Genomic DNA, 27,143 nt, shown 5'->3' with positions numbered 1-27,143 from the left:
TTGGAGATGTTCGACCAGTAAGTTATGGCCATTACCCATAGGAGTAATAGTCAGTCACTCACAGCAGATATTGAGGCTGTGTAAAGGAGAAAGATGGACTTCTGAAGGCTGATACATGTGGCCTGAAAATATAGAGAGGGCAGGACAAACTGACCCTTACCTCTATCAAACTGAAATGTCACTCTTGCCAACTTCTCTTTTTTCTCTGCCTGGCACATCAGTTGAAAAACCAGTTTCAGTTAGACACACAATTGAAGTGATGAACCTGATATGTAATACTTCAAGAGATATTTTGCAGAATTTCCTGTAAATACGTGTTATTTTAAATGCTGTGGGCATTTTAAATGCCGTGAAGGGGTGTTTGTCATTGTTATTAATGGAGTAATGCCATAGGGCAAAAAAAGAAAAGAAAAAGGTCTCTTGTCCTCTAGCTACTTTCAACTCGCGGTAGATTGTTCCAAGAAGAGAAGTTTGCCAGGGTTTGGATCCATATCATTCAGATCAATGTTGCATCTCATGGCAATATTTAAGAGAAAATGTTGGACACAACAAAGCAGTAGAAACAGCTATCTGCTGTCTCAACACACCTGCATGAGATTACAGTGGTGCCTCGCAAGACGAAAAGAATCCGTTCCACGAGTCTCTTCGTCTTGCGGTTTTTTCGTCTTGCGAAACAAGCCCATTAGCGGCTTAGCGGATTAGCGCTATTAGCGGCTTAGCGGATCAGCTGATAAGCAGTTTAGCGGATTAGCGGATCAGTTGATAAGCGGCTTAGCTGATCAGCTGTTAATCAGCTTAGCGGCTTAGCATCAGCTGATAAGCGGCTTAGCGGCTTGGGAAAAAGGGGGGGAACCCGCAGGAACTCGCAAGACATTTTCGTCTTGCGAAGCAAGCCCATAGGAAATTCGTTTTGCGAAGCACCTCCAAAACGGAAAACCCTTTCGTCTAGCGGGTTTTCTGTCTTGCGAGGCATTCGTCTTGCGGGGCACCACTGTACAGAATCATAGAGTTGGAAGGGACCCCCAAGGGTAATCTAGTTCAGCCTTCCTCAACCTCAGCCCTCCAGATGTTTTGAGACTACAATTCCCATCATCCCTGACCACTGGTTCTGCTAGCTAGGGATCACGGGAGTGGTAGGCCAAAAACATCTGGAGGGCCGAGGTTAAGGAAGCCTGATCTAGTCCAACACCCTGCAATCTCAGACAAAATATAGATGTAAAAGAGCCAAGGGGGGAGAGACAATGGTCTATCTTGTTAGTAAAGAAATCTTACTAAATACTTTTCCCCAGAAATCAGAAATCTTAGGGCATTCCCACCACGTGTGTTTATAGGTTCCAACTACTTGGCACTCCCTCCAGCACATGGGTGAACTACCTGGTTGTAGGAAAGAGAGCTGCCTCAAAAGATGCCAACCACAGGCTACTTTTAGTGACGTCTACTTCGTCTGAGCTGACAAAGACTTAGCCCATAACCTGTTCCACAGTTCTTCCAATGGAGCATTCTAGTTAAGCTCTCACCAGAACCTCTGAGCTTGGTCAGAACTGAAAGAGACATTTATTAGCATCTTGTACAACAGGGAGACTAATCCCTTGACATGAGTTGTAGGCCCCTTGACCAGTTGTTCAAATATGGTCATTGCTGATTACATCCCTTTTCATTTGTGGGCACAAAAGGAAGGACCACAGCTGACAGTCCAGTAGCCAGGGGAGCTGCCTATTACTTATGCAATTGCCATATGCCTACTATAGACAAAGCATCCTCTGCATAAAAATCCAGCAAACAGCGCAGATGACTGTGTGTTGCTTTCACACACCGGGGTTATCAAATGTCATTTACAGTTCTTATATGAATAAGGTAACTTATGAATTCCCCCTTCAGCAGCAGCAGATCAACCTTGCAAATCTTTTAATGCAAAACTGAGGCACAGCTATTCAATCAATCATGTTTACTGATGTATGTTCACCCAACAGGTTAAAAAAAGAACACAGTGAAACCACATTATAAATCATCTGCAGATGAAAGCAGATCATTAGAAACATGTACTTCCCAAGAGCAGAGGCACCAGGCACGAAGCTGACGTCCAAGACTGATCTCAGAAGGCAGTACAAGGGAAAACAAAATGGCGTGAGTGGAAGGCAGAGCAAGGCAAGGCTATCAACAAAACAATTGACTTCCTCCTCCTTCGTGGTCTTCAGGAGGAGACCCACTTTGCTACACAGTTGGCTGGTTTTAATTACAGTATTATCCTGCTGCCGTGGTTTTCTTGTTGCTCCCATTTCTTTTAGCTTTCTGTTATCAGTTATGATAGTGGTTGTCATATGTTTGTGTGTGTTTTAAACAAAACTATAGTAAGCCAGCTAGGGCCAATATCTCATAAGATTCTTTCCAGCCAACTAACCATAGGGGGAAAGAGATGCTGAAATAGCTGTTCACTGTTGGCTCCTCTTTTTCTCTCTTGATCTGGTTTTGGCAAGACGGCACTTAGGATCACTTCCAAGTGAGCAATTTTCTTCAATGAGCTCAAAACTTTTATGGGGCCAGGTCACCCTTCCCAGGCCCCATCCCTTCCTCAAGGGATAGAAGGCCTCAAAGGGGAAGGCCTCAGGCTCAGAGCTCAGCAGTTCTACATGAGAAGAGCATTGTTGGATCAGACCAAATTCCCAGATAATCCAGCATGCTGTTTCCACAGTGGCCAGCCAGATGTCCATGTGAAGCCACAGCAGCAGGTCAGGAGCTGAACAGCATGCCTCCACTTGTGATCTGTGGCAACTGGTATCCAGAGACCTCATACTGTATATCGGAAGTAATATATACTAGTTGTCATGATTAGTAGCAACCAACAGTCTTGTTCTCTGCTGATTTTTCTAATTCCCCTTTAAATCCACCCAAGTTGGTGTCATCACTACATCTTCATAAAGGTTCCTACAAGGATGCTGCATGTATTGGTGGGGCGTCCTGGGGACATGGCATAAAAGGGATTGATCACAAAGGGTGTAGGTTTGAAGGGTACAGACTCTGGAGGTCCTGACTCAGGGATCTTGGGCTACAGAGTCCCTGCGCTGCTGGGCTCCCAGCTTGGGCATGGTGTTGGGGCAGGGGCTATCCTATAGTGCTACTGGATCAGGCTGACCCTCATGAGTTGTGTCCTAGGCTGTGCTCCAGGTGAGAGCTCTAATATTTTCTTCCAGTGCCACTGAGCTGGTGGACCCTGCTGGACTGTCTTTCTGAGAGCCCAGGCTGCTGCCTGGCACTCTTGAGTGATGCTCAAGATCTGATCTTGAAAAGAGGGGTGACTCTGCTATTAGGCAGGGTGAGACAGCAGCCTCAGTAAGTGGGTGCTAGGTAGAGTCAGTTTGAGATGGCAGGACCCCCGTTCCCCTTTTCCCTCTAAACTAGACTGCTATAAACTAGCCTACGCTGTGCTGCTCTCAGGTGTCATGGAAGATGCTGCCCTGTTACCAGCCCAAAGTGGGGAGTGGAAGAAGTAGGCTATACAGTGGTACCTCTGGATGCAAACGGGATCCGTTCTGGAGCCCCGTTCGCATCCTGAAGCGAACGCAACCCGTGTCTGCGCGTGTCATGATTCGCCGCTTCTGCGCATGTGCGTGACGTCATTTTGAGCGTCTGCGCGAGCAGCGAAACCTGGAAGTAACATGCTCCGTTACTTCTGGGTCGCTGCGGAGCGCAACCCGAAAACACTCAACCTGAAACTACTTCAACACAAGGTATGACTGTATATGAGATCCTTCTAACTCCTGGATCCAAAAAGTGTTAAAAGATAAGCCAGGCAAGATTCCAGTGTTGAGGCGATTGCCTGGGCGATGGGCCATTCAGGGTAACAAAGGAAAGGGGCTCTGTGTGATACAGCAAATGGGTGGAAAAAGGACAAAGCCTGAGTTTAGAGTTGAAAATGGCAGTGATGTGCCCTAGAAGTAAAAAAGCAAGTAGCAGAGAGAGTCAGAGCGATGACTGAGAGCAATGCTTGACTGCTGTTTGAATCAAAGGTCGCTATGCGAGAAATAAGACCCTTTGGGGTGTTAATGCTGTGAACCCCTCTACCATAAGTTCAGGTTGTATATATGTGTAACTAAACCATGGATGCTAAAGACACCACAGTCTTGGCTGTGCCTCCAAAAGGAAACACCAGCCTGGAGCTTCTGGAATCTCACACGGCTCGGACGGAGATTGAGGTGGCATGCAGCGCGACAACACTCTTAAGCTTACTGATACATGCAGCAACAGGTTAAAAATAAGAGCGAGATGAGTATGTCAATGAGTTCCTTTCATCATGTTTTCATATATACCAAGGTGAATAGTACTTGTTATAGTTTGTGTTACTGCTGTCTTAAATTCTATTATTCCAGTAGAATTGCTCAGCAATAATTTTTCTTTATGTATACACAATAGATCTTCCCCCAGTTGCATTTCTGAGCTTATCTTCTGTGAGCAATTTTGAAAATCTGCTTTTTATGAAAACCCTGCTTCACCTAAGACCGTATTTATAAAATCCAGATCTATTTCCCTATACAATATGTTTGCTAAAGCCTGAGTGATAAAAAAGTGAGAATTTGATTTATTTTGGTATAAATGTCCTTCGTAGGATGTGTCAATGAATACTTTGCAGAGACAGCAATAGCAGGGAAATAAAAAGCTGCCTGGATGGCTGCGGTGACTTTGGTACAAACAGAAAGCCAGACAATGATATGTGGAAATGGAGGAAAGTAAAAGAACAAAAAGAAGGTGGGAGAATTTGGAATGAGAAGGAACAGGTATCTTTTTGTTCGTAGAGCAGAAGCAGAATAGAATAACAGAAAAAGGGAAAGGGAAGGAGTAATGACCAAAAGCTAGATAAACTTCCATATATGTAACCCAAAAGAACAGATGAGCAACTGTTTGTTCATTAGAAGGCTGCTCCACAGCCAAATTACACATTAAGTAAAACCAGGCATGTAAATAAGTCCAGAGTTACTAGTGTGCAATTTTTTAACAATCGTTTTAAGCAGGCTCTGCTTTCATGCTGGACATGGAGGAGGGAAGTGCAAATAATTTAAATATACATACAATACACCTCAGCACTGTATTTCATTTCCTTCTATGACTTGGAGCCATATTTGCATCCTGTGATCAACCCATACCATTTCTTGTGATTGTGCACCCCTTACCAAACGAATGGCATAGGTGGAATAGAAAAAAGAAGAATAAATCTGTATTTCGTCATAATGGAGCTCACCTACAGATTTCTGAAGCCTTGCCTTCAGTTTGGGGCAGGCAAGATCACCCCTTCAGAGGGTATGAATTCCGCCAAATTTCAGAAGGATCGTGTAATAACTGTAGGGGTTACTCGTGGGCAAGTTGGTGCCACTCCTGGCTAGTTTGCCTTGTTAAACCTTTTCTGTCTGGACAGCCCTACACTTCGTGGCTGTTCAGTCGCTGGCAGAATCCATCAGTGGGCATTTCTTAAACCTTTTCCAGCATAAAAGTTGTTTGACTCCAAGTCTCCTCCTACTCTCTCTGCGCGGAAGTCTTCTGCGCAGGGAGGGTGTGGGTAGCGGAGGACCCGTGCTCTCCCCGCTGGTCTCCGGCGAAGAGTCCTGGAGCCCCCTCACCGATTCCCCCATCTGCCCCCCTTTATCCCTGGTGTTACGCTGATTTCCTTCCCCAGCTGGTGAGCCGCCTCTCCCCCTGCTGGGCCCTTCTCCACCATCGTTTGAGAGCCTGGCCTCCGCCTCTGGCTCCGATGTCAGTTCCCTGACAGATCGCTACAATGGTTTCCCTGTAAAGTAGGTGCTATAGTTTTAAGGTAAAGGTAAAGGGGACTCCTGACCATTAGGTCCAGTCGTGACCGACTCTGGGGTTGTGGCGTTCATCTCGCTTTATTGGCCGAGGGAGCTGGCCTACAGCTTCCGGGTCATGTGGCCAGCATGACTAAGCCGCTTCTGGCGAACCAGAACAGCACACGGAAACGCCGTTTACCTTCCCGCTGGAACGGTACCTGTTTATCTACTTGCACTTTGTGCTTTCGAACTGCTAGGTTGGCAGGAGCAGGGACCGAGCAACGGAAGCTCACCCCGTCGCGGGGATTCGAACCGCCGACCTTCTGATCGGCAAGCCCTAGGCTCGGTGGTTTAACCCACAGCGCCACCCGCGTCCCTTACAGTTTTAAGGTAGGAATAACTTAATCTCCCCTTCTGTTTTATTGGCAACCGATCAGAAAATTGCAAACATGAAAGAAGTGCCTCTGGGTAAGAAACCCGCCAAATTACAGACAAAAAGTCCAGGGATGTTTGTTCTTTGCCTTTGATTTATTTTGTTCACTGATAAAATGAAATAAAAAACAAGTCCAGGGATTTTTGTCCTAGGCACCTTTATATTCCGTTTTGGGATGGGAAAAATGAAGAAATTCACTTTCTAGGTAAAATCATTCCTTCTGATTACAAACTTGAGCTATCAATCATGATGGAGCTCTCCTTCTGAGTCCTCTGCCCGCCACATCCTGGCATGTTCCTGAAGCTTAGAGTCATAAATTTCACTCTGGTAAATCTGCTCTTTTCCCTGAGCACTGGGATTAGAGAGCACAGGTAAAATAATTCCCTCTGATTACAAGCTAGACCTGTCAGTCACAACGGAGTTTCCCATCTTTGCCCTCTCCCCCAAGGTGTTTAGCCTCTCTACACCCACGATCCCATCCTATTGTTGTGATCTGATAAGCTTAAAGAAATCCCACTTTCTGCAGATGCTCACCTACAGCATTTAAAAAATGTATGGATCATTGAAGTGCCTTGGTGCAACTCATGCAGAGATATTTCTTCACCTCTGGCGAGCAGAATCCATCCTAATCTAGGGTTGCTGTATTTCAAAAAGTAAAATCCAGTACACCCCTGTGATGGGATGATTTAGCTGCTTGTGCGTAAAATCGTGGTCCCTCAGAGTTTGTGCAACTCCACAAACCTCTGTGTGTGACAGAGCTCCTCAAACATGTCTGCCCTAGTCACTTGTAGATTCCGACAGTGGTTGTCTGCGGAAGCGCTTCCAGCATAGAAGCTCCTTAACGGAAACGCGTCTCCTGGACTCACGACGTGGCAGCTTCCGGCGAAGAATGGGTCTCCCTATGGGAGCTTCTGACACCTCCCTGCTGTTCTCGCTGGACGTGTCCCTGATCCCTCCCTCTTCCCTGCTAGTTCCTGCTTTAGCTGCTGCGTCTCTCTCCGCATTCATGAGACCTTCCTCCAGAGACCCCTCTCTCCCCCTGCTGGTCCCTGCTTCCGCTGCTGACTCCCTCCCAGCCTCTATGAGCCCTTCCACCTCCTGTTCCTCCGATGGCAGTTCCCTGACATCCACCTCCCCTCCAGGGCCCCCTTCCCCCCCACCCATTCTCTCTCCTCTGGGCGGTGAGGAGATAAAACCCCGAAAAGAATCCTCTTCATCTTCAGACGTCTCGAACATTTCCCTCCATCGGTCTTCATTTCGGCTCGCTGAATCCTCCTCCTCCTCGGAATCAGGGAACCCCTCCAACTCTTCTTCTTCGTCGGTGGTGGCAAAGTATTCCCTCCGGAACCTCGCCACTGGCTGAGGTTTACGTGGGAACCTCTGATGAAAAGTTTCTATTAAAACCTCGTCATCTACATCCTCTGCCATGACCCAGGTGTTTTCCGACTCCGGTTCCCCTTCCCACATTACCAAATACTCTACTTGATCTCCCTTCCACCTGGAATCGAGAATCTCCGCTACATGGTAGCTGTGTTCCTTCTCCTCCATTGCTGGCCCCCTAGTGACCCTCCCTTCTCTGTCCCCTTTATACGGTGACAGCAACGACCTGTGGAAAACTGGGTGCAGCTTCATGTGGTTCGGTAACCGGAGTCTGAAAGCCACTGGGTTGACCTGCTGCGTGACTTCAAATGGGCCCAGTCTTTTGGGTCTTAACTTCTTACAACCCCCTTTGAATGGTAACCCTTGGGTTGACAGCCACACCTGATCCCCCACCCTAATGGTTTCACCTTCTCTTCTGTTTTTGTCTGCCTGCCTCTTATATTCCTCCTTGGCCCTGTTTAAGTTAAGTTGGAGCTGGCGATGGATCGCTTCCATTTCTTCTACGAACTGTTCGGCAGCTGGAACGCTCCAGTTCTCCCCTTCCCCCCCTGGGAAGGCTCGGGGATGGCACCCGTAATTAGCCAAAAAGGGGCTCATCCCCGTGGACACGTTCTCTGCATTGTTGTAGGCAAATTCTGCCAACGCCAGCTTCTCCACCCAATCATTCTCTCTGTCATTCACATAACACCTCAAATATTGCTGGAGAACGCCATTAGCTCTTTCCGCCTGCCCGTTGGTTTCAGGATGCCGGGCAGTTGAGAAATTAACCTCTACATGCAGTAAGCTCATGAGCTTCCTCCAGAACCTGGAAGTAAATTGTTTCCCTCGGTCTGAAACCACCCTCAAGGGGGCGCCATGCAACCTAAACACATTTTCTACAAACAATTTAGCGGTTTCTTCTGCCGTGACCGCATGTGAGCAGGCTATAAAGTGGGCCATTTTGGTTAACAGGTCTACCACAACCATGATGGCTGTTTTCCCTCTGGACCTTGGCAGATCAGTCATGAAATCTATTGCCACTGTTTCCCATGGTCTTTCAGGTGTGGGTAGTGGTTCTAATAACCCTGCCGGTGCCCGCCTCTCCCCTTTGGCTCGTTGGCATTGGTCACACCCTCTCACATACTCCCGCACATCTTCCCTGACCTTGGGCCACCAAAATTCCCTGGTAACCAGCCACATGGTTTTGTGTTGCCCAAAATGCCCTGCTGTGGGGCTATCGTGCAGTTGCTTGAGTACCTTCTCCCTCAATTCACCTTCAGGTATATATAACGCTCCCTTGTAATACAACGCCCCGTTTCTCTCCTCAAAACCCCCGGGTTTGTCTCCCTCCCTCCTGAGACCCCTGAGTTTGTCCTGGGCGTATTCATCATGCACCGTTCCCTCTACCAGTTCCCTTTGCCCCACCAGTGCCGCCCCACACACCCAGCGGTCCTCTGGAATGACATGGGTTTCTTCGGGTGCTCCCTCCCCCTCCAAATATTCAGGTTTGCGTGAGAGAGCGTCCGCCCTAACGTTCTCTGGTCCTGGCACGTAACAAATCTCAAAGTTAAATTTGGAGAACTCCTGGGCCCATCTCAACTGCCGTTGGTTGAGCACTCGCGCAGTTCTCCAATACTCTAGGTTCTTATGGTCCGTGCACACTTGCACCTTATGTTGTGCACCAATTAGCAGGTGCCTCCATCTCCGGAAAGCCTCATGAATAGCAAGAAGTTCCCGGTCGTACACCGTGTAGTTCCTCTCGGATTTGTTCAGCTTTCGCGAAAAGAAGGCACACGGTCGCCACTCTGACTCCTCCTTCCCTGGCTGCAGAAGAAGAAGCACCGCCCCTATGGCTCTGTCAGATGCGTCTGTTTCGACCCTCAGCTTTTTTTGTAAATCCACATGCAGAAGTTGTCCTTCAGAGGCGAAGGCCCTTTTCAGTTCCTCAAACGCTCGCTCCGCCTCCGCAGTCCAAACAAATTTCTTCTTACTGCTGAGACAGTCCGTAATGGGCGCCGTCAGGTGTGCAAAGTTTCGGATGAACTTACGATAAAAGTTCCCAAACCCTAGGAACCTCTGCACATCCTTCTTGGTTTTGGGTGTTTTCCATTCCAGCACTGCCTGGACCTTGCCGGGATCCATGGCCAATCCCTTGTCTGACAGGCGGTACCCCAGGAATTCCACCTCCTTGGTATGAAACTGACACTTCTCCAGTTTCACCCACAGCCTGTTGGCTTGCAGCCTGCTCAACACTTCTCTGACGTCTCTCACATGCTGCTCCTCATTCTCCGAATACACCAGCACGTCATCTAGGAAGGCCACGCAATTCTTGTAAAGCAAAGGCCCCAGTACGTGGTTCATAAACGATTGGAAGCACGCTGAGCCTGCTTGTAATCCAAATGGCATAACGAGATATTCAAATGCCCCCAAAGGGGTGAACATGGTGGTTTTCCATTCATCCCCTTTCCTTATACGTATCAGGTTGTACGCCCCCCTTAGATCCAGCTTTGTAAAAATCTTTCCCTTCCGCACCCTGGTCAAAATGTCATCAATCCTGGGCATAGGGAAAGCCACTGGTTCTGTCACTGCATTTAACCCCCTGAAGTCACACACAAGTCTCGGCTTGTCCGTGTTCTTTTTATCCACAAAAAACACTGGGCTACCCCCCGCTGCCTTGGACTCTCTGATGAAGCCTCTCTTCAGGTTCTTGTCAATGAACTCTCGCAGCTCCTGCATTTCTCTGTCTGACATGGCATACAACTTGCCTACAGGAAGCTGTGCTCCAGGGAGTAAATTGATCTGACAGTCAAAGGGCCTATGCGGGGGTAGTTGGTCAGCTTCCTTCTCGCTGAACACGTCGCTGAGATCTGCGTATTGTGGTGGTACCTTCACCTTCTCCATTACTTCTGTCCCTGCTAGGGTGGCTTGGGCCCCTGCTGAACCCCTTTCCCCTTTGCAGTGTTCTAAGCAATGTGCTGAACCAAAGGAAACCACTCTCTGATGCCAGCCCACCAGCGGATCATGTAGCGCTAGCCAGCTCATTCCCAAAATAATGGGAGCGCCTCCCAAGGTGGCCACATTAAACGCTATCAGTTCTGTATGCCTTGCCACCCTCATTATCATTGGGACGGTCTGCAAGCTGACTCCTCCTCCCAACAACTCCCTGCCATCGATCGTGGTCACCTGCAGGGGGTTGCTTAAAGGGATCGTCTGTATCTGGTGTTCAGCAGCAAACTCTTTGCTCATAAAATTGCAGGAGCTGCCTGAGTCCAACAGCGCCTTTATCTTTAGGGGGTGTCCATTTTGCAGCTCTAGCGACACTTCAATCACTAGAGCAGGTTGAGGAGCTTCTGGCATGGGCACTTTCACTGCTCTTTGGCCTGGCTGCTGTGCCCTGACTGTGGCAACCAGGCGTTGGCTTTTACCTGCTCCGGTTCTCCCTGCTCTCCTCCCTCAACAGCTCCCACCATCCCTTGCCATTCCTTCCTCTGGGGGCAGACTCTGGCAAAGTGGCCTGGCTGTTGGCAGAGATAGCATTTCCGGGCGCCTTTTCCCTCCTTCTTAGCCCCCTCACTGGGCTTTGAAACTGCGCGCGCGCGCGCTGTTCCGATTTCCATCGGCTCTGCCGGCGGGAAAGTTGTCTCTGGAATCTCAGGAATGCGGAACTCCTTCCAGCGTTCCCCTTTCCCTTCCCGCCTCTCCAAAGCTCTCGCCTCCTGGCGCGCTCCTATGGTCAGCGCAGATTTAGTCAGCTGATCCATGGAATCCGCCCTAGGACCCCGGGACAGTTCGTCTTTCACAGCCGAAGCCAGACCTTCTTCAAATAGCATTTGAATGGGTGCCGCCGATAAGTCCCACCCCAATCTGTGAACCAGCATAGTGAACTCAGTCCAGTACTCACGGACAGATCGGCTTCCCTGCTTGCAAGCCATTAGCTGTCTGCGCACCACTCCTTCCTCAATATCGCTGGAAAACATGAGATCCATTGCACGAAAGAACTTCATGGTGTCCTTTAGGACGTCATTGTGCGTTGCCATCAGGGGCCTAACCCAGTCTCTCGCCCCCTTTTCAAGATGCCCAATCACAAAAGCCACTCGCGATTCCTCGTCAGGGAATTCATCAAACTGCACATTGAGGGCATATTGCATCTCTGTTCTAAAGGCATGATAGTCCTTGGGGTCCCCCCCCAAATTTCTGCACCAATCCTGGTACCTTTCTGTTGAACTGGGTGGCTCTCCCCTTCTTGTCTGCATCCTGAGCCCTTCTCTCCTCAAGCCTAGCCGTCTGCAGCGCCAATTGGATTTCCAACGCTCGGTACCTATCTTCCAAGCTTGGACCCGCTCCAACTCCTGCCTCTCCGGCTCCGGCTGGGTCGCTCATGATGCCTTCTCCTGCACAGGCAGCTTACAAAGACTGTCGGAATGCTGTGATGGGATGATTTAGCTGCTTGTGCGTAAAATCGTGGTCCCTCAGAGTTTGTGCAACTCCACAAACCTCTGTGTGTGACAGAGCTCCTCAAACATGTCTGCCCTAGTCACTTGTAGATTCCGACAGTGGTTGTCTGCGGAAGCGCTTCCAGCATAGAAGCTCCTTAACGGAAACGCGTCTCCTGGACTCACGACGTGGCAGCTTCCGGCGAAGAATGGGTCTCCCTATGGGAGCTTCTGACACCTCCCCGCTGTTCTCGCTGGACGTGTCCCTGATCCCTCCCTCTTCCCTGCTAGTTCCTGCTTTAGCTGCTGCGTCTCTCTCCGCATTCATGAGACCTTCCTCCAGAGACCCCTCTCTCCCCCTGCTGGTCCCTGCTTCCGCTGCTGACTCCCTCCCAGCCTCTATGAGCCCTTCCACCTCCCGTTCCTCCGATGGCAGTTCCCTGACAACCCCGAAAGTTGTTGATTCCCTCCCCGCCAAAACCCCCCCTGCTATTTTTCGATTGACTTGCCTAAGATCCAGGATAAAGCACCACCTTTCAAAAATTCTCCCTGCCTTTGAAATCCCAGTAATGTCTGGAGAAATTTGGACATATGACATTCTAATCTGATGCATGCCCCTATAACACCCAAAGCTGGCCAGGGCAGAAAATGCCACAAGCATTCTACTCCTTCCCGGGAGTAGAAATACAGTGAGAATCATTTTTTTAAAAATAACAGTTTGCTGCCATTTCAGGATACCCCAAACCAGCCATCTCACATTACCTAACGGCACAACTGGTATGTCTTTAACTACTCGCTGTTATACATTCCTGCTGTCTTCAGTTTTTCCAAAGAGATTGTAGTACATCTTCTCTCTGGTTTTTGATTGTATAGGCCAGGCACGTCCAACAGGTAGATAGTGATCTACCAGTAGATCACTGCACGTCTGTAGTAGATCATTGGCTCCCCCCGAAGAAGCCCAACAAGTTTGGCTCCCCTAAAAAAAGCTCAAAAACTTTTGCCTTGCACCCCCCCACCCCAAAATGGGGCTTTCCTTCTCCCTAAAGAAAGCTCAACAACTTGGATCTGAACCCCAAAAAGGGGGGTAGATCATTGCTAGTCTTTAACTCTGTGAGTAGATCGCAGTCTCTTGGAAGTTGGCTACCCCTGGTATAGGCCCCTTGTTACACCCCCAAGCTAACAGCTTTCCTCCTTGTTTCCAGTGAAGAGCGCCAAAACTGACAAAGTGTACCGCTGTTCAGTGAAGTAAATATTCATGAAATATAAAACTTTTAAAAGCACAAGTAGAATGCCATAGGACAGCAATAACAACACACTCTCTCAAATATTTTAATAAATTGCAGAAACAGCCTACATTAACAGGCTTGCTAAGAAGCCTATTAATGGGTTTTATCAATTTTATCCACTCATGTAAGATGGGATTTGTGCTCCAGTGGAGCATTTCGTGAAAGGAAGGAGAGTTAATATACAACATTTGCAGAAAACATTATGTACAAATAAAAGGGGAAATGATGGAGTGCTAACCCAGTTTCATGATTATTTTATTTAAAACTTAAGATTATTAATGACTGGAGGGAAAATGTGACCCGTTTTCTTTTTTATCATATTTAATAGCGGTTTTAAATATGTTGTATCATATTTCTAAATAATATATCCAAGGAAGAGTGCAAGACTAAACAATGCAAAAGGAAGCGATTAATTTTTGCACCATTTTGCACTCTCATCATAATCTTCGTCAAGCGGATGGAATAATTTGTGCCATTCTGTGGTCCTTATTACGGAATTTGTCATTGGAATGATGTGTCAAGAGGCATTTAGAGTACATCCCATATTTTATGAATTAAAATACTGTGTCACACAGCCATGACCTTTTTAATATTCTATTTCTTTCCTCCACTGTTTGGACATTTCTCTTCCTCTCTATTCTGAGGGCGCCAAGGTTATTACAGAGAAGAAAACTGTTTGTCTGAAAAGGATTCCTCACCGATATAATTTTGCTACTGCTTTATTAAAAAGTGGCAAAGGCTACAAGGAACCAAATCAATGTAACTTGTCAATTTTCATTTTGACAAATTGATTCAGGACCTAAATTACACATGTGCCAAATCTACAGATATTTAAGCATTTCAGTGTTCATAATGAGGCTGACTCTCTCAGACAAATCAGTAGTGTATTTTCCTCCAAGGTTTTAAAAGGCTTTTTCTTTTTTTACATCCTGACTTCTCTCTTTTAAATCTCTAACTTTATTTTGATCATTTTAAGTAGGATCACATTCTGTTTTTTGTGCAGATATATTCACTACGAGCCCCTAGGAAGGAATGTAGTACAGAGATTGCCAACCTAGTGCCCACAGGCACCAGCATACTCAACAGTATCCACTACAGTATTAGTTCTCCCAGTTTCTCATTTTTCCAATCTTAAATTCTTTTCACTGCCTTTCTAAAGAAATTTGCGATTTATTTATTTTTTTAACTCCCACGAAAAGCTACATACCACCCCCCCCCCGTGTTCCGGAAAAAAACAGGACATCCACATTTTTATCACAAAAGAAAGGTGGCCATTTTGGTTACTATGATCTCATGTGATTTCACAGTGCGATTCCCACACACACCCCTGCAAAAAAAGCTTTTTTGAGGAGAGGACTGAGATCACAGCAACTAAAATGGATTCCATGCTCTTGCAATAAAAAGGGGGGGGGGTGGTTTCTGGGAAGATGGCATCCTGAATTTTGGCTTCAACATGTTTTTGTAGAGTATGAAGTTGTCCACATTTTATTGCTAATCTCTCCTAATATGCACATTTTTTTCTACGCAAACTTGCCTAATGTACACATTTTTGCAAAGTAATTTCCCCTTACAGTGTGTTTTTGTATAGCGTGTATATTTTCACTAATATAAGTATTCTTATGCAGACTTTACCTTAGCATGTACATTTTTACACACACTACCTGACTGTTTTGGTCTGCGTATTGCTTTTGAAACAGAGGATTTGGTAGGTTCAGCCTTAAATGTCAACTGAATTGAATTTCTTCCCTAGCCCTAGCTATGGGTGGATTGTGGACTGGGTTGGCAGAGATGAGTCCAGCCATGGCCACATAGGAATGTGTGCATTGATCTCACATGGCTGCCTAAATACAACTTTATATGTAGCACCCTGCTTGTGGTTAACGCTTAGCTGGAATGAAATATTCAACGCAGCAATAGAGAAATTAAAATAATAATTTATTTGTCAGACAAATAAATGAGAGACACAGTGGTATATGGTTACCAAAGCTCTGCCCTTCCAGCCCTGATGGCCAGCACTTATATTCCCTCAGCCCAGCCTCCTTGCTCCTCCTTTGGCTGCCTCTGTCCAATCAGCCTGGTTGAAATTCCTATTGGCTGTTTGCTAGAACCAATCATAAAAGATACACCCATTTCCTATTACCTTTTATGGGAGACAAAGAGCTATATTTCCTTCTATCTATAAATGGCAAACAAGTAGCCGTATATCTTACATTTACCTCGACAAGGCACCTTAATTAACATGTCACCTTTTGCCCTCTTGCCCTATTCACTGCAAAACAGATGGCTAAAACAGATGCTCATTCTGTCTTAAACAGAGGTCAGAGATCTTGGGTTCACATTCTCACACACCATCAATGAAATAAGAATCTAACATAAGAATCTAACATTTCTTACTTTCTAAATCCTTTGCATAATTACATTTAAGCCAATATATTTCATACATAACATATATAGATTTTTAGAAGAAAGGGAACTTAGTAAAAGCTAAGTTCTCTAAGTTCTCTAAGTTCTCTGAAGCTTCAAAGCAGCTTCAGAGAGAAGCCTCTTTCCCTAGTCCAGCTGCTGTTTCTATTTGCCCTTTTAACCTTAGGAAATGTGGCTCAAATCTCTAATGGGAGACACATGGTATTATATTTTGTTAAACAATGAATCCTACTATTTACCAACTCTTAATTAGTGCTTTTGCAGCTTGATTGTATTCTGTAGGGTCAGTAACCTAGTAACCTTTGCTCCCAGCCTGTAATTCCCTTTTTTACAACTTTGAGAATTTTGGCTCCTGCTATAAATAAATCAGGGGGGGCCTTTGTCCAGGAAGATAAACAGCTGCCAGAGTATGGTTTCTGCCTGGCATGAGAGATACAAACATTTACAAATATATATTTTTAAGCTCATTTTAAAATGCAGATCTTGATCAGATGCCTCATATACAGGGCACACAAGGAAAGTCACCTTGTGTGAGGCAACGGTAAGAATCTTCAACGAGATTCCCCAGACTGCTCCTATCTGTATTTCCCTCAGTCTTCCTTTGCAAGAGGAAAACAACAGGAATTCACTGCTGATGCCACATACGATCTTCATATAAAATCTGTCCACATTATCTTGACTTACATGTAGAGTGATAAAATGTGTCAGAGACTATATAGCCTTTTGGCTTTCCATTTTGCATATTGACTGCTTATCTCTTGACACGTCCTTTGCTGAATGTTTTAGATCTTTTGGGTATCTGGTTATTCTGGAAGTTTAAGATGTGCACAGCTCTCTGCTAAGAGAATACATTGCCGCTGTGTTAAATACTTCATTACCCTATCACTTTGTATGCAGTTAGAGCATTGGCACTATTGGTCCCAAACAACAGCCGTTTAAAAGTAATTTCTTCTAGATGAGTCCAAATGAGAAGGCAGCTTAAGCAGATCTTTAAATCACATCAACACAGGCCTAGTTCCTCAGTACATCACACTTAATCAATGGTAAAATGCAGAGGAGGGGACATAGATAGACAAGTGAATGATCAAATGCTTGCATTTCATTAAGCAGAGAAATTGCATGAAGATGTATTTACAGGCTAACATTCTCAAGGACAAACAAAAAGGAACTTGGAGAGTTACTCGAAAAAAGCAGTGAGTCTGGGAGCTGCTGTGGCTCTTAGGAAAGAAGCTTCCAGGGTGCATTAGCTAGCACAGGAGGAAGGGGCAAGGGGCAAAAGCATCCCCCAAAGATTGGATTTATCTTTGGAGGAGGGAGCAGAAAAGTTCTAACAGTTTTGGAGTGATGGTCTTTGTTATGTACTGAGTTGAATAGGATCCAAAAGGCAGCAGTCTGATTGGTCCTAGAACAATAGGATTCAGAATGCAGCAGTCTGATTGGTGCTAGAACAGTAGGGTCCAGAATGCAGCAGTCTGATTGGTCCTAGAACAATGCAACAGTATGCTTGGTCCGCAGGAGCCACCCAATCCAGCTCCAGGTGGAAGTGAATCCGCAACCTGATTAGCCTACAGGAGAATCCCAGAATTAGCCAATCACGTGCGGCCCATTGTGTAAATAATGTATATAAAGCAGATATTTTGGGGAAACTTTCATTCCTCACTACTATGAGCTGAATAAAGAGCATGAAATCCACACTCGACTCCGAGTATATTTCAGTCTTACATCCAAGTGTCCCTATTTTCCAGGGACATCCCTGATTTAGAGAAGCCATCCTAGTTTCTGATTTGATCCTGGAATGTCCCACTTTTCCCTAGGATTTTCACCAGAGAAATATTGGAGGGTATGGAGTTTTCTGACCCCTGAGTCGTCCGAAGGCAATCCTGTATAGGGAAGCTTTTTTAATGTTTAATTTTGTATCATGCTTTTATAAATGTTGGAAGCTGCCCAGAGTGGCTGGGGCAACTCAGTAGGATGTGTGGGGTATAAACGGTAAAATTATCATTATGGAATGGGACGTCCCTATTTTCATCAGAGAAATGTTGGAGGGTATGGTCTTACTCACTGCTATTTTTCTAGAAAAAGAGGTGCCGGAACCCACCATGAAAACCTCCCTTGTTTTCTTATAATGGCAATGGCGCCACCTGAGTTCTGGCCGAAAAAAAGCCCTGGTCTTACCTTTAAATACAAGGCAGTTCTGGGTCCTTTTTTCCACTCAACAACAAGCAGGATGGAGAAGCCTCACCACCAGTTCAAGTAATAGCTTTGCTGCCCTCAACCACCCCTCCATATTTCTGGAGCTGATTGCCCAGAGATCGATACTACATGTTCTTTCCAAGGGTATTCTATCCCAAGAATGTAGCTCGGCTGCTGAGAGCAGTTAAGTCACTTCTTGAAATGGTTAAGGGAATTATTATAGGGAAGGTCACTATCCCTGAAAATATTTGTCCTACATCTAGCATGGACTCTTCCCACACACAGTGAAGACTACCTCAATCCATATTTTCAAATTAATTGTTAGCCTGCTTTTCAGATGAATTTTGTCTTTCAAAGTAAGGTAAAGGTAAAGGGACCCCTGACCATTAGGTCCAGTTGTGGCCGACTCTGGGGTTGTGGTGCTCATCTCGCTTTATTGGCCAAGGGAGCAGGCGTACAGCTTCCGGGTCATGTGGCCAGCATGACTAAGCCGTTTCTGGCGAACCAGAGCAGTGCACGGAAACGCCGTTTACCTTCCTGCCAGAGCGGTACCTATTTATCTACTTGCACTTTGGCGTGCCTTTGAACTGCTAGGTTGGCAGGAGAAGGGACTGAGCAACGGGAGCTCACCCCATCGCGGGGATTCGAACTACCAACCTTCTGATTGGCAAGTCCTAGGCTCTGTGGTTTAACCCACAGCGCCACCCATGTCCCCGTCTCTCAAAATACCTTACGTCAATAAGAGAAACACGCATATACACACAGTCCTGTCTTATAGGCTCCACAGGCCAGAATTAGCCTCATTAACGACAAACTACGAACCCCAAAATCTGGAATCCCCTTAAAACTCTCTCATCCTCTCGCTTGCACCCAAACCTAGAAGGACTGACCTTCCTGCATAGACCATTGTAAAAAAAAACAACAACTAGTATCTGAGTTTGCTTGTTTTTCTTTCCTCTCTCCCAATCCATATGTGTGTGTTTACTTGTTTATACCTGCCTTTCAGGATACAAAGGCTTACAAATAACAAAGATGTATTAATAAAACAGCAATGTTAAAGCAACAATTTGTTAGGATCTTTCCCACAAGGCAGCTGGAGGTAGAAGGCCCTATTAGGAGGCAGGGCAGTGGTCCAGTATACCTGAAGGAGCGTCTCCACCCCCATCATTCTGCCCAGACGCTGAGGTCCAGCGCCGAGGGCCTTCTGGCGGTTCCCTCATTGCGAGAAGCAAAGCTACAGGGAACCAGGCAGAGGGCCTTCTCGGTAGTGGCGCCTGCCCTGTGGAACGCCCTTCCAGCAGATGTCAAAGCGATAAACAACTACCTGACATTCAGAAGACATCTTAAGGTTCAGGGAAGTTTTTAACGTGTGATATTTTATTGTATTTTTGGTTTTTATGGAAGCCGCCTAGAGTGGCTGGGGAGGCCCAGCCAGATGGGCGGGGTATAAATAATAAATTATTATTATTATTATTATTATTATTATTATTATTATTATTATTATTATTATTATTATTATTATTATCTTTGCCTCCTCTCATTCTCTCTCTTTTGTGCTGTGTTTTTTTTTTTTTTTTGTTTGAAAGCCCGAGGACAGCAACAATCTTATTACTGATCTTTCTAAGCTGCTGTAAGGAGCTTCCCACTCCTATCCCCCAAGCTGGTAAAAATGCTGGGTCAGTATGTAAAAAGGTCACTAGGGGCTGGACGCCTTGTGGGAGGCAGATGGGACATGGCTTGGCTCTTGTTGATGCCACAGCTAAAACAGATGTTGAAGCCTTTCCCCAGCCCTGTAAGGTTCCTGCCACCACTGCAGCTGTCTTTATGGGAACTAAAGGGAGGCGGGCGGTGCTGTGGTCTAAACCACTGAGCCTCTTGAGCTGGCCGATCGGAAGGTCAGCAGTTCGAATCCCCATGACGGAGTGAACTCCTGTTGCTCTGTCCCAGCTCCTGCCAACCTAGCAGTTTGAAAGCACACCAGTGTGAGTAGATAAATAGGTACCGCTGTGGCAGGAAGGTAAACGGCGTTTCCCTGAGCTTTGGTTTCCGTCATGGTGTCCCGTTGCACCAGAAGCGGTTTAGTCATGCTGGCCACATGACCCGGAAAGCTGTCTGTGGACAAATGCCGGCTTCCTTGGACTGGAAAGTGAGATGAGCGCTGCAGCCCCATAGTTACCTTTGACTGGACTTAACTGTCCAGGGGTCATTTACCTTTTTACCTTGATGGGAACTACTCATAATGAATGGTTTCTCACCCAACTGTGAGCTTATAATATAACTTTCTTCCACTTCTCTTTTTATTGAATTTTCTACATAACCACAAAAAGCATACGATGGGTTTTTAGCCAATTCCCCACCCTCTGTTGCCTTCTCCTTGTCTAGAGATTTTTAATGCGTAAAAGGCAAATTCATATTTCATGTTGAACTGCTGTGGCTGCTGTTGCACATATGATCTTCCTGTTGAACACAGAGAATAAACAGCATATCTCCAAATATCATTATCTCTAGCCAATAGTCTTCCATGTGATTTGATTTTGTGACTTCATTGTTTCAAAGCAATTTCCCAGATTGAATCTTAAAAGGATTGTAAAAGAAGGAGCCGTTTGGACTATGTATGAATACACCTACTGTACTTCTGAGCACATGACTTGCAAGATTTGTATGCAGAATTTTTTTATTACATTTTCTTTTATGGCACATTCCCTTATGAATAAAGATTTCTAATGGTGGGATATATCTTATTAAAATAAAAACACACTCTGTCTACATGGTTATGAGTGCACAAATGCACCCGCTTGTTCTTAAAAAGAAAATCACTACCATGTTTGAGAGTACCAAGGAAAAACTAAAGCAATCTTGAATGCATCTGAAGTTTTGTATTGGGGGGGGGGACAATAAAACATTCTCGGAGCAATCCTAAATGAGGTCAGAGAGTACACACCATCAAATATATTTTTGTTGGTGGAGTGGATGAGGTTTTTGTTCCTACTCTAGTTCCAGGCTGACAACTTCTGGCATGACAGAGCCCCTTCAATGGTGAAACTTCTCTCTGCTGGTTGAGTTCAGCAAAGAGGCACCAACATGCTAACCTAACCCCCTCTAGCATCAATTTTGGGGTATCAGGATTGTGCTGTGTGTTTCTTACAGAAAAAAGACTTAACAGAACATACTTGAAATTCCAAGACCCTTGTTCTCAATGAAGTTCTTTTCAAGCCAGGGCCAGAAACAACAACTTGAGGAAAGCAATATTTCAGCAAATAAAACGTTAATGGAAGGAAACAGTTTTCCTTGTGAAGTTCTGCAGCTATTGGCCATAATAGTTGCAGAACATAACAGGGACGCGGGTGGCGCTGTGGTCTAAACCACTGAGCCTCTTGGGCTTGCCGATTGGAAGGTCGGCGGTTTGAATCCCTGCGACGGGATGAGCTCCCCTTCTTCGGTCCCAGCTCCTGCCAACCTCGCAGTTCGAAGGCACGCTAGTGCAAGTAGATAAATAGGTACCACTGTGGCGGGAAGGTAAATGGCGTTTCCCAGCGCTCTTCCATTGTGCCAGAAGCGGTTTAGTCATGCTGGCTACATTACCCAGAAAGCTATCTGTGGACAAATGCTGGCTCCCTCAGTTTGAAAGCGAGATGAGCGCCGCAGCCCATAGTCACTTTTGACTGGACGTAACCATCCAAGGGTCCTTTACTTTTATTTGCCATAAAAATGGACCTCTGGGGGTGGACATTCCAAAGCTTGGCTATTGCCACCAATGAATACTTGTTCCATGCCACAGACCTACAGACATTCAGATGGCGAGGAGGGATGTCAAAGATGATGCAAGGATCTTGCAATCCTGCGAACTCTTCAAGCCAATCCTGCAACCCCAATAATATGTACAATCAAGACTGTGCCAGATAATCAAAAGACGGAGTTGTGAGTGTATGAACTTTGAAGTCAGAACAATCTTTGGAAGGAAGATCTCTGAAGCACTTCATGGTGCAATGTGAAGTGCCATCTTGGGCCCGTTCCACTGTTTCTCTGTGCTACTAAGCTGGATCTGCCCATAGTAAGACACAGCAACAACATTTGCAACTATATCCCCGCAGAACATGTGTGAATGTGTTGTATGGCCGAGAGCTCTTGAATAAATGAAAATTAGTAAATAGTTTTGAAAGCTGGGACTTTGTTCCTGTGCACTGCTCCTCTGATCCCAGAGAGCATTCATAACAATGTTGACCATTCATTCTTTTCTCTCTCACACACCCATTTCCCCCCATTTATGGATACAGTGGTACCTTGGTTTTCGAACATCTCCATTGATGAACATTTCAGTTTTCGAACGTCATAAACCCAGAAGTAAATGCCTCAGTTTTCGAATACGCCTCAGGAGTCGAACATGCCATGCGGCTTCCATACTGAGTTTTCTGTATTGAGGCTTCTGTATTGAGTTTTTGGTTTTCAAACGGTCTTCCGGAACGGATTACGTTAAAAAACCAAGGTACCACTGTATTGCATTATTGCAGGGGTTGCCAATATGGTGCCCTCTGGATTGTTTGGACTACAATTCCTATCAGCGCCTGCCTGCATGGCCAGTGGTTGGGATGATGGGATACGAAGTCCACAACTTCAGATGGGCACCACATTGCATATATTTTTCACCTGTGTCTGAACAGACTTGGAAGGCAGACCATTATAGCAGAAATTCTAGAGGTTAATAAAGCAAGGGTGATTGTAGGGGTCACAGTTGAGTCCAGCATACAGTTCCATCTAATTTGTTGAAATTGCTAATGCACAGGTGGTGGTAGTAAGGTCTCTGCTCTTTAGTGTATTATTCATGATTTCCTTTATTTTTAAAAATAGACACCAACTAATTAAATAGCTCTTATACTAAAATAGCCTATAATCTTTCAAATGATCATGACAAGGTTTCGTGGAAAAATGCTGGGGTATAATAAGGGCAAAAAGAATGCCTGAATGCCAAAACTTTTTTTTTTAACCCAATTAGTTGAAAAGTTGTAGAAATGTGGACTCTGTTTCAAATGATGGATTAGCAAGTCGGAAAGATTTGCACAGTATCAATACCATAGCAGCAAACACACACACACACAACTCCCAGAGAAATGTAACACGAAATTAAGCACAAATTGATTCCACAAATTAATGTACATAAGGACATGCTGAATAATTTAGCAAATCGATATGAATAATCTGAGTAATTGATGGGTATAGAGGCAAAGTGCTATGTAGGTTAATGTTTAATACAAACCTATTTAGTGACCTGCTCAGTAGCAATAATTGTTGAATTCTAAATGTGTGAATAATAGAGAGATAGTTGCAGTGTAGTTGAAAGAGAAAGACAACGAGGAGACATGGAGGTCACAAAGTGGAATGCAGCAACATCCATGCTAAAATGTTTCAAATACGCTTGCTAATTAATGCAAGCGAAAATTGCACCAAAGTATTTTAAGGTATGAGGCATGGTTTTTAGCGGGGCTAAGAATAGTTACTATAAATGTTTTAGAGTATTTGCTCATAGACAAGGAAGGGAATGTTAGCAAATAGAAAGTAAATGTAATTTGCACCTCTTTGAATTTTAATTTAATGCAAATATAGGCTTCTGTTTACTTTGAAGTGAGCTGATTTTTCAAATAAGTTCACCACCACCACCACACACAGATGCAAATACCAATGTGCTGTCGCCTTAAAAGACAATGAAAAGAGAGGACTAAACTGAAGGCTGTTGTCCTATGGGAATAATGCAAAGCAACAGCATCCCTTTGTATTCATTGGAACTTCACTTGAGAGGTGGTGCTCTGGTTTTTATTGGGCTCTTCTTAGCAATATATGGGTTTAGTTAGCCTTTGCAGAAAAAAACCCCTCATTGGGCACTGATTCCCAATTACCTAAGTACTGCAGACCCCCCGTTTTTCAAAAACAAAGCCACAGACCCCTACTTTTTAAAATTTTAATATCTCAGTGGTAGCTTTTGTTAAGGTGCCACAGACCCCCTCAGGTGAGTTTTGCCGACTCCCTGTGGTCTGCAGACCACCAGCTGGGAACCGCAGTCATAGGACAAACCCTCCAAGTGCCCCAAATAGGCTGGGATAGTCACGAAAAACCTTAAGCCAGCGCTTCTCAACCTGTGGGTCCCCAGATGTTGTTGGACTACAACTCCATCATCCCTGAGCTCTGGCCTAGTAGTTTAACAACATCTGGGGACCTACAGATTGAGAAAGGCTGCCTTAAGCCATTGAGGCTTCTCACTTGGTCACACAGAGTCCCAGATTCCCCCAGCCAGCAGGCGGCATTGGGAGGAGGTGTGAGGTCTCCTTCCCAAAGCCTGGTGAGCACTTCTTCCAAGCTTTGGGAAGAAAGAGGGTGGACTCTAGGACCCTGACAGAATCCTCAGACCACCTTCTCAAAGCCACTAGGTTTCTTAGGGAAGGGGAAGTACAGTCATCCCATCACTTAAGCACTCCAGCTCTCTTTTGCCACCTATAGCAGCGTGGGAAGGAAAAATACCCTCTCTCCATTTGGCATGCAGATGGAAGTAAAGGGGTAGTCACACGTCCATCTCCTCCCTGCTCACAGCGCACTGGAGGGGTAGGTGGGAGGAACCCAGAGAAGGAGCGATTCCAGGCAAAAGGGGCAGCTACCCCTTTAAGGAATTGACACTGATGCAGAATAGAATGTCCCTATTTCCATCTGGGGAATGTCGGAGCGTATGATAGGGCAACTCTATCGCTGAAGTAGTCCTAGGGCAGAGAGTAGCTCACATGGTGCCGCCCGGATGTCAGACTGCAGTTCCCATCATCCCCGATCAGTATGGCTAATAGCCAGGGATGATGGGAGTTGGAGTACAACAATGTGTGGAGAGCATTATGTTGCCTATGCATCCCAGGGAGTTGTTCCAGGTGTTTTGCATCTCTGCACAAAAGGTGGGGTGGGGTGGGGGAGAGCCTGTAGCTGGGTACAAGAGGCTTCTGTGCCCAAACTTGTTTCTAAATCCCCATTTCATCAACACAGTCCAGCCCTGAAATCTCTTTCCCACTTTCAATCTATAAGCTACTTTTAAGACTTGGCAGAGACTTCAAAAGCTACTGGTGGCTTTGGATAGTTTGAGTTCCGTTCATCAAAGAAAGAGGAAAACACAGGTGTGCTAAGTATATGAATATGTCTTTTGTCGAGCGAACCACACAATGAGCTTTTAGGAAGCGGACAATGATGTCAATGGTGGATTCCACATATTAGTTACTTGTTGCTAAGGTGTCCAAGCAATTGGATATTTAAAAACAAACAAATACATTAGACAATTTAAAAAATCATATAAAATATCGATATTCTAATATAAACACCTACACACACAACACACACACACCGCGTAATAGCTAGCCTACAAGGAGCCTTGGTAGCAACTAAAATCAGAACAAAATTAATTGGGTCCGTCAAAAGCCTGGGGTAGAGAAGATAAATCTTTACCTGATGTTGAGAAGATGTCAGCAAAGGCGCCAGGCGGACCTCACTGTGGAGAACATGTCACAGATGGGGAGCCACCACTGAGAGGGTCCCGGCTGATATTCCACATGCATTATTAAGGCTAAGAGAAATGATATCCACCTGGTTTGCTTCATAAATCCTAGGAACTCCAGCACTTCAGTGAAACATGCAGGAAGGTGCCTTGTACCAGCTCAGGCTATGAGTCCCACCTAGTCCAGTATTTTCTATGCTGACACGCGATAGCTCTCGTCGCCTGCTGCCTGAGCGTTTTAACTGACGATGCCAGGAGTCGAACCCGAGGCCTTCCGCATGCCAAACACGCACGCACTGCAACTGAGCTATCAACATGGATTTTGCTGACTGCACTTGGCTTCTGCAAAGAGGTAATTGCCCTCCCTAGCACATCTGTTGGCAGCACCAGGCCCTCATTTATTAATGAAGAGCCAGATGGGTTCTGCGTGGGGGTGGGGAGAAGCCAGACAGGTGTGCTCAAGTCCCTTGATTACCTTGCTGACATGGTGAGAAAAGGGATTTCTATAATTCATTAAAATGCTTGACACTTGTGTCACAGAGCAGATTCTCTCCTAGCAAAGTCAGGTGGCTCAGCAAGGAAGAGGAGCCACTCAAACAAACAGAACCCTGCCAAGGCAGTGCACTGAGACTGCATAGGAAGCAACGTGTTTTAAGTGATATTGTGAGTTGTGTACCTGCTTAGTCTGCTGACCAGGTGCTGCTAATTGTGGATGGGCAACTTCAAAGTTTCTGCCCTTCCTTTCTGTGGTTCCTTATCTTTAAGCCAGACCTGAAGCCTTCAAACAGATGGAACCTTCAGCTAAAGGATTGGCATCTGGTAAAGGGGTAAAGGGGGACCCCTGACCATTAGGTCCAGTCGTGACCGACTCTGGGGTTGCGGCGCTCATCTTGCTTTATTGGCCGAGGGAGCCGGCGTACAGCTTCCGGGTCATGTGGCCAGCATGACTAAGCCGCTTCTGGTGAACCAGAGCAGCGCATGGAAACACCGTTTACCTTCCTGCAGGAGCGGTACCTATTTATCTACTTGCACTTTTGACGTGCTTTTGAACTGCTAGGTTGGCAGGAGCAGGGACCGAGCAATGGGAGCTCACCCCATCGCGGGGATTCGAACCTCCGACCTTCTGATCGGCAAGTCCTAGGCTCTGTGGTTTAACCCACAGCGCCACCTGCGTCCCTTATCTTTAAACCAGACCATTTTATATGAATGTGGTTCCTTATCTTTAAACCAGGCCTGAAGCCTTCAAACGGATGGAACCTTCAACTAAAGGACTGGCATCTGGTAGGCCTTCCAAACAGAGGACTCTTCTCTGAAAAATAGGACACATGACTACGCTAGGAGGGCTTGTGTTTCTGCCGTGAATTGGGGCTGTCTTATTCAAGCCTGTATCTTTGAGAATTCCCATTTTGAATACTTGCCCCATCCGAAGTTTATGTTGGTAAACCTCGTTGCCTGTATGGAACTTGAATCCGAAACAAGGGGAAATGGACAGTATTGGGCGTGGGAGATCAGAGAATAGGGGTGAACACGAAAATGGGAGAGATTTACATTCATTATCTCAGTGCACAAATACAAGTTGTAAATAATTTAAATGGCTTCACAAAAATAAATGAATATGCAATCAATGACTGCTAATCAATAAGCCATTAGTTCCCTGATTTCCTTTTTGGCTGTTTGTAACTACATACCCTCCAACTGTCCAAAAGCCAGGGCTGGTCCCTAGTAAAT

The sequence above is a fragment of the Podarcis bocagei genome, assembly GCF_964188305.1.
Source record: "Podarcis bocagei genome assembly, chromosome: 11".
NCBI classification, from domain to species: domain Eukaryota; kingdom Metazoa; phylum Chordata; class Lepidosauria; order Squamata; family Lacertidae; genus Podarcis; species Podarcis bocagei.
This window is presented reverse-complemented; position numbering follows the sequence as displayed.